Below are 8,751 nucleotides of genomic sequence, written 5' to 3' on the forward strand. Positions count from 1 at the left end.
ATTCGGGGCTAGTGAAACAGTATTATTAGTCACCATACTTCCCCCATTTGAAGAAGAAGGAATGCTAACAAGTTTAGTAGGACAAATGGAGCTATTATTACAATGACAAGATTCGAACTCATTCTCTAAAAAATTAGCTGTCAAAGACTCCACAATTCTGGTGCTATTAGATGGACAAAAGAATCTATAACCTTTAGAAGTTGTAGGATAACCAATGAAAAAACCAGGAGTAGTTTTAGGATCAAGCTTCTTTTCAGAAGGGTCATAAATCCTCACCTCAGTTGGACAACCCCATACCTTCAAGTGATTCAAACTCGGTTTTCTCCCAGTCCACAATTCAAAAGGCGTTTTGGGAACAGATTTGCTAGGTACTCTATTCAAGATATATGAGACAGTTTTAAGAGCTTCTTGTAACGCCCCGTAATTTCGGACCGTTAATATATTTCAAAAATGATTTATTAATCAAATAAAATTTGATATTTAAAGTAATTAAAGTAAAAATAATTCAAAGAAATATAATTTTATTATATTTTGAAGAAAAGTATTTGTTTTGATAGTTTTGAAATGTTTAAAAATAGTTTAAACCGTGTAAAATCTTTTATTTCGAAATAAGGGCGTATCGGGGGGAAAATGACAATTCGTTTGAACGTTGGGTAAACGAATTTGGAAATGGGTCGTATGAATACTCAATTTTAATGTAATCTCGTGTTTAAAGACTTTGGTCTTGACGGAATTTGCGTTTGACTTACGGATTTAATTATTATTGAAACAAGTCAAACCCGACTCGTAAAAATCCCGACTAAAAATCCCGCACTTCCTTTTTCCTCCTTTCCTTCCTCCCTTACGCGGACCACACCTCCCCCCTTTTCTTTTTTTCTGATTTCCCCTATCATCATCAACAACATTTTACCAAAAACACCATTTTCACATTCAAGCTTAAAATCGCCATAAATTCTTCGTTACTAGTCCGTTTTTCGCATAATTTACCTTTCCGGAATCCCCTCGCCACGATCTACAACTTAGTATGTTCTAATTTCAGTTTTCATTAAGTTGTTTTAAGACCAAATTTCGGAATTTTCGGTTTATATGCTTATTTTTGTGTTTTAATTGTTTATTTAGGTGAAGAATTGGAGGACGAGTTCGGGGACTCGTATATTATAGAGGATAGCGGCTAGTTGTTGTTAGGGTTTCGGTTTTGAGGTGCTAATTGCTCATTTTCTAGCTTAAGGTAACATATTTCGAGTTACTCGACGAAAGATCGTCACATGTTTTTGATTTTTGTATGTTTGGTGATTTTTACTTGAGTAGTAGTTTTCACATGATAAATTTGTTGTATGCATGTTAATTTGTGCCTTTTGTTAGTTTAAATTATTAAAGTTGAATTGGGGACGATTAATTAATTTTCAGACGGTCTCTTACTAAACAAAAATGGAAAAATAAGGTGGTGTAGGGGGACGGGCAGCAGGCCGTGGCAGGCCCATGGCAGGCCCGTGGCAGGCCCACGGCTAGCCCACGGCTGCCCGGGTTGGTCCGTGCTTGTTTTGCGGTTTTCGTACAATATTGGTCATTTTAGGTTGAGTAATGTTATAACTAATATAAGTAACAAAGGGGTAGTATTTTGAATTGATTCATACTAGTAATAAAAAGTATGTTAATGATAAAACTATGCTTATGTTAATAGTTATCACATGTTAGGATAGTTTACAAAGTGAATTTGTAAATAATAGGCTCAAAATGAATTTTATAGCGATAATTGTAATGTTTTGTTGATTGTGCCGAAAACTGAGCCTTAGTCCCTTTGACTGATGCGATGTCAGTTAATTGAGTGATTGGTCAGCCGCAATTTGACCCGTACCTGTCGCAGGGCTGGGGTTGCGGGTAAAAATTCGGTTGAATGAATTAGATAATCGGCCTTCTTCTTGTTTTAGGCCATTTATTATATCTCTATTTCACATGTGTAATTAGTTGAATTTAAATAGCTTCTTATTTAGTTAGTTGAATTTAAATAGCTTCTTATTTTGTAGTAATGGCCCTAGATTCCCCTAAAGCCTTTAATATTGTTAAAATTGCTAGAATTGGAAGTTAGTATTGAATTCTTATTGAGGACACTGTTGGATTGTATCTTTGTAAATAGACATTTATATAGCCTTTCACATGATAGAATGTTAGCATTTAGGTTGGTAAGTAGAACTTTTTGCCCTCTTAAGGTTAAGTGGGTGTCTTACTTGACTTGTGTGGTGAGTCTTGTGTGGTGTGGGCTAAAGTATTCAAGCTGGGACTAGCTGTGACTAGGTCCTAGGTGAGTATTTCGGCCTTCATCATAGATAGGTCTTTATAGTCTCTGACGAGTATATGTTCATTGCTTGATAGCCTTTGTGTTCCTGACTAGTGGATGTTTATCCAAGTTGGGGCATGACCTCGGTACTTATTTTGATAGTATGGGGTCGGCTTAAGTACTAGCCAACCCTTCGGTGGTGTCCTTAGGGTACTCACTTCACTTTGTTTTAAAAAAAGTTGTGAGTCTTGGGTGCGGTGGTGTGTATCCGCATGTCTAGGTCTGCGCAGATTTTAGGCTAGGGTTGTGTTGTCTCTTGGCCATGTTTTCTTAATAGTAACCGCTGAGCCAAGATACCGGTTCGATTACCTTCCCTACCTCGTGGTATAGACTCGAGTTACAAAGTGACTATTGACGGTACTAAGAACTTATGCCTGTCTTTGATATATTGCCCTTTCTTGTTTGATGATTCTATGAATCATAGAAGGTGAGATGCAAGCCGGCTATGGTTGATAGAGTTTGGATTACAATTTGTTATATGTTTCACATGATAGTCTAGTTGGTCAATTTAGGGCTCATATGTTAGAATGTTGGATAATTGATTTATTTATCATCTTGTTTACATGTTTTACCACATGTTACATAAATTTTGACGATTCGTGGCTGGGAGGACTCGAAGTTACTCCCCACTGAATTGTGGCTTTCGTGTTTGTATAAAATGCGATTGACAGGTTGTTGATGCTTAGTTGGGGTCACAGACGGGCTAGTGAGCAAGGAACCTTGGACCTAGTTTTGGCTATTCTATTAGTAAACCTTTTACACTTTTGGTTTGTATATTATTTGAAGGGACATATGTCTCCCTTTTCTATTTTTGGTTTGTATCCTTATATTTCCGCGTCTTTAGTTATGTATGTAAATTAGTTTATCAGCTGTTGCAGGATTTTTGACACTCTTCTTGAGTTGGATTGGTTGTGAATGGTTTAAGTTAGAAAATTTTTTGAAATTGCAGGTTTTTGGACTAGTTGAACCATTTACAAACATATCCTACCAGTTTTTCCGTAGAATTTACGTATTTAATTAAGGCTAGATTTATGGGTGTCACAGTTGGTATCAGAGCCTATTGCTCCCGACGCACGTTTGTGCACCCCACCTAGAATCACTTGACCTTTAAATAAAAAAAAAAACTTGAGAGATGGGTAGGATGGGTAGAATTAGGATTTTATGTAGTAGTCTGTTTGTGATTGCTAATTGTTAGGTACTAATTAATTTTCTCTTTTGTAAGATGGCTCTCCAATAGATGTAGATAATGCAATCTTACCTTAGTCTTCCAATCTCGTTGTTTATTCGTCTTTCAAATTCCTCTTCTCTCGCCTTGGTAACTACCTTTCAATTCTTTCTCCCGATTCATCTTAGGTTCGTTTTCTTCTTATAATAAAGTTCATGTGGACACCTTCCTTTTATTCCGCAGGATAGTTCCCTTGTTCAAGAGAACCCGGTTTTGAGAGAATGTATCATTGGAGGGCGTGAATGAGTTGAGAAATTGATTGTTTAAGGTTTGAGTTGTATAGGAGAATATAATTTGGGATCCTTTGGTTAGTCTTGTTGGTTGTGCTTGATATGGGAGTCTAGTGAGTTGTGAAACACTTTGGGATTTATGTCTTTTGAGAGCTTGTTTGTTATAAGTGATTGAGCGTGGGTACTGCCTTAGCACATAAGTTGAAATGAACCTAGCTACTTCATTTGAGAGTCTCGATGTTTCTTGTGGAGAATTAAAGGAATGATAGTTAGCCCAATCTTGGTAGGCCTTGAAAGGAGATATTTTGGGACATGGATGGTAACAAATGAATTTGTGTGGTGAATTGATTTTGGCTCTTAGAACCAATTGAGTTGAGGAATACCTACCATTGTGGAGTCCTTGTTAGTCCTATGATTTGGTAGACTTTTGGGGCTTTGTTGAGCACCTTAGTGGTGTAACCTTATCATATCGATCATAAGCTTTGATGAGTGTTTGGTAAGCGGTAACCCTTTCATTATGCCACTTCTGTTCTCCTTTCTTTCTCTTTAACGTTCGTTGAACCCAGTTCTTATGCCAAAGTTTACGTATCTTCTTCTTGTCCGAGATATCTTCTTAACTCGAATACCTCTTATTTTTGTCAACCGTTATCTTTACGGTCCGACTCCTTATTTCCTAACATGTCATTTGTTCCTTGCTTATCCTTCCTTAACGCCTTTTTATAATACTATTTCTTTTGAGAAATGTTGACCTTGGTTGGAAAATTATGACCTTTGACGGGATTGTTTAGGTTTGACCCTTTCCTGGTTTTGGGAGGATTTGATGTTGAAAAGACTTAGGTAGTGTGATGAGACATACTTGATGGTTCTTATACCTATAGATCCTTGATAGAGTGAGTACTTTGGATTGGTGGACTTTGTGTGTCAAGTGTGAGTTGCAATGGTTACTAAGGTTATGGAGCATGGCATTGTTGTTTAGGTTTAGGGTACTAGTGTTTAGTACTTATCTTAAAATGGATGAAACTGAATGGTGGATTTGAGGATGTAAGATTGACTAAGTAAGTCGAGTTGTGTGGTTGGCTTCCATAATCACTTTGGACATGAGAGTTTGATAATGTGTATGACCATATGAGAAAAGCTAATGGTGGGATTATTAGTTGGCTTTTGAGAATTCTTGAGTTGAGAGAGACTTAGTATTGAGAATTGAGGTCGCATTGAGTACTTGTGATGATGAGACGATGTTGGAGCTGAGTGTAGTTCTGCTTTTGAGAATCCTTAATAAGTAAAAGGATAGAGAAACTTGAGATCCTATTGATTTTTCATAATTTGGGGTTGGTATGTTACTACCTTGTTTTGAAATGAGAACCTTGTGGAATGTTTGAGGAACCTTCTCTTGGAGTTTATAGCTCTTTTTGATTAGTTAATTTGAATCATCTTAATATACTTTGTTTTATATGCTATCTAAGTTATTTTCCGTGTTGTACAACTTCTAAATTTTCAAGCCACCAGTTTCAATTCATTCATAAAAGTTTATGTCACTTCTGCAAACCTAACCTATTTTTAAAGATTTGAAAATGAAATTTTGATTTATTTCCATAAGGTATTCCTTTTCTTACTCTTTTTCCGAGTTACTAAGCCTTATTTAATTATAATTTAGTCAGATATTATTCTTACTATAGAACTTTAAACCAAAGATATTGAAAATACTTTTTTGAATTTTTAATGGTTTTAACATTAGTGAGTGTTAAATCTCGTTGTTGGTGACGTCCCAATAATGGGTTTTCTCATTTATTGGTGTAGAAATATTTTTATATCTTGATATGAATATGGATGTTCTCGTCTGATCAACAAGAGTATCACCGTTTCATTGAAAAGATACCTATATTTTCTTATAACTATCATTTCTCCTTCTAAGTTTCGAGGACGAAACTTTTTAAAAGGAGGGGTGATTGTAACGCCCCGTAATTTCGGACCGTTAATATATTTCAAAAATGATTTATTAATCAAATAAAATTTGATATTTAAAGTAATTAAAGTAAAAATAATTCAAAGAAATATAATTTTATTATATTTTGAAGAAAAGTATTTGTTTTGATAGTTTTGAAATGTTTAAAAATAGTTTAAACCGTGTAAAATCTTTTATTTCGAAATAAGGGCGTATCGGGGGGAAAATGACAATTCGTTTGAACGTTGGGTAAACGAATTTGGAAATGGGTCGTATGAATACTCAATTTTAATGTAATCTCGTGTTTAAAGACTTTGGTCTTGACGGAATTTGCGTTTGACTTACGGATTTAATTATTATTGAAACAAGTCAAACCCGACTCGTAAAAATCCCGACTAAAAATCCCGCACTTCCTTTTTCCTCCTTTCCTTCCTCCCTTACGCGGACCACACCTCCCCCTTTTCTTTTTTCTGATTTCCCCTATCATCATCAACAACATTTTACCAAAAACACCATTTTCACATTCAAGCTTAAAATCGCCATAAATTCTTCGTTACTAGTCCGTTTTTCGCATAATTTACCTTTCCGGAATCCCCTCGCCACGATCTACAACTTAGTATGTTCTAATTTCAGTTTTCATTAAGTTGTTTTAAGACCAAATTTCGGAATTTTCGGTTTATATGCTTATTTTTGTGTTTTAATTGTTTATTTAGGTGAAGAATTGGAGGACGAGTTCGGGGACTCGTATATTATAGAGGATAGCGGCTAGTTGTTGTTAGGGTTTCGGTTTTGAGGTGCTAATTGCTCATTTTCTAGCTTAAGGTAACATATTTCGAGTTACTCGACGAAAGATCGTCACATGTTTTTGATTTTTGTATGTTTGGTGATTTTTACTTGAGTAGTAGTTTTCACATGATAAATTTGTTGTATGCATGTTAATTTGTGCCTTTTGTTAGTTTAAATTATTAAAGTTGAATTGGGGACGATTAATTAATTTTCAGACGGTCTCTTACTAAACAAAAATGGAAAAATAAGGTGGTGTAGGGGGACGGGCAGCAGGCCGTGGCAGGCCCATGGCAGGCCCGTGGCAGGCCCACGGCTAGCCCACGGCTGCCCGGGTTGGTCCGTGCTTGTTTTGCGGTTTTCGTACAATATTGGTCATTTTAGGTTGAGTAATGTTATAACTAATATAAGTAACAAAGGGGTAGTATTTTGAATTGATTCATACTAAGTAATAAAAAGTATGTTAATGATAAAACTATGCTTATGTTAATAGTTATCACATGTTAGGATAGTTTACAAAGTGAATTTGTAAATAATAGGCTCAAAATGAATTTTATAGCGATAATTGTAATGTTTTGTTGATTGTCTTGAAAATCGAGCCTTAGTCCCTTTGACTGATGCGATGTCGATTAATTGAGTGATTGGCCCACCGAATTTGACCCGTGCACTGTCGCAGGTCAGGGTTGCGGGTAAAAATTCGGTTGAATGAATTAGATAATCGGCCTTCTTCTTGTTTTAGGCCATTTATTATATCTCTATTTCACATGTGTAATTAGTTGAATTTAAATAGCTTCTTATTTAGTTAGTTGAATTTAAATAGCTTCTTATTTTGTAGTAATGGCCCTAGATTCCCCTAAAGCCTTTAATATTGTTAAAATTGCTAGAATTGGAAGTTAGTATTGAATTCTTATTGAGGAACTGTTGGATTGTATGCTGTAAATAGACATTTATATAGCCTTTCACATGATAGAATGTTAGCATTTAGGTTGGTAAGTAGAACTTTTTGCCCTCTTAAGGTTAAGTGGGTGTCTTACTTGACTTGTGTGGTGAGTCTTGTGTGGTGTGGGCTAAAGTATTCAAGCTGGGACTAGCTGTGACTAGGTCCTAGGTGAGTATTTCGGCCTTCATCATAGATAGGTCTTTATAGTCTCTGACGAGTATATGTTCACTGCTTGATAGCCTTTGTGTTCCTGACTAGTGGATGTTTATCCAAGTTGGGGCATGACCTCAGGTACTTATTTTGATAGTATGGGGTCAGCTTAAGTACTAGCCAACCCTTCGGTGGTGTCCTTAGGGTACTCACTTCACTTTGTTTTAAAAAAAGTTGTGAGTCTTGGGTGCGGTGGTGTGTATCCGCATGTCTAGGTCTGCGCAGATTTTAGGCTAGGGTTGTGTTGTCTCTTGGCCATGTTTTCTTAATAGTAACCGCTGAGCCAAGATACCGGTTCGATTACCTTCCCTACCTCGTGGTATAGACTCGAGTTACAAAGTGACTATTGACGGTACTAAGAACGTATGCCTGTCTTTGATATATTGCCCTTTCTTGTTTGATGATTCTATGAATCATAGAAGGTGAGATGCAAGCCGGCTATGGTTGATAGAGTTTGGATTACAATTTGTTATATGTTTCACATGATAGTCTAGTTGGTCAATTTAGGGCTCATATGTTAGAATGTTGGATAATTGATTTATTTATCATCTTGTTTACATGTTTTACCACATGTTACATAAATTTTGACGATTCGTGGCTGGGAGGACTCGAAGTTACTCCCCACTGAATTGTGGCTTTCGTGTTTGTATAAAATGCGATTGACAGGTTGTTGATGCTTAGTTGGGGTCACAGACGGGCTAGTGAGCAAGGAACCTTGGACCTAGTTTTGGCTATTCTATTAGTAAACCTTTTACACTTTTGGTTTGTATATTATTTGAAGGGACATATGTCTCCCTTTTCTATTTTTGGTTTGTATCCTTATATTTCCGCGTCTTTAGTTATGTATGTAAATTAGTTTATCAGCTGTTGCAGGATTTTTGACACTCTTCTTGAGTTGGATTGGTTGTGAATGGTTTAAGTTAGAAATTTTTTTGAAATTGCAGGTTTTTGGACTAGTTGAACCATTTACAAACATATCCTACCAGTTTTTCCGTAGAATTTACGTATTTAATTAAGGCTAGATTTAAGGGTGTCACACTTCTCCCCAAATAAAATCAGGTAATTTAGATCTCGACATCATACTCC

The 8,751-nt window shown here is 36.1% G+C and overlaps 2 long non-coding RNA genes across 2 annotated transcripts; both read left to right on the forward strand.

The window, feature by feature from the left end:
* Positions 1-855: 855 nt before the first annotated feature.
* Positions 856-3,200, forward strand: LOC141629414 (uncharacterized). Its single transcript, XR_012537279.1, has 3 exons — positions 856-1,022; positions 1,120-1,228; positions 3,007-3,200. It is a non-coding gene; the product is annotated as an uncharacterized LOC141629414 (long non-coding RNA).
* Positions 3,201-6,231: 3,031 nt separating this feature from the next.
* LOC141632844 (uncharacterized) lies at positions 6,232-8,525 on the forward strand. Its single transcript, XR_012537830.1, has 3 exons — positions 6,232-6,348; positions 6,446-6,554; positions 8,332-8,525. It is a non-coding gene; the product is annotated as an uncharacterized LOC141632844 (long non-coding RNA).
* The last annotated feature ends 226 nt before the right edge of the window (positions 8,526-8,751 follow it).

The sequence above is a fragment of the Silene latifolia genome, chromosome Y (assembly GCF_048544455.1).
Source record: "Silene latifolia isolate original U9 population chromosome Y, ASM4854445v1, whole genome shotgun sequence".
Classification (NCBI taxonomy): Eukaryota; Viridiplantae; Streptophyta; class Magnoliopsida; order Caryophyllales; family Caryophyllaceae; genus Silene; species Silene latifolia.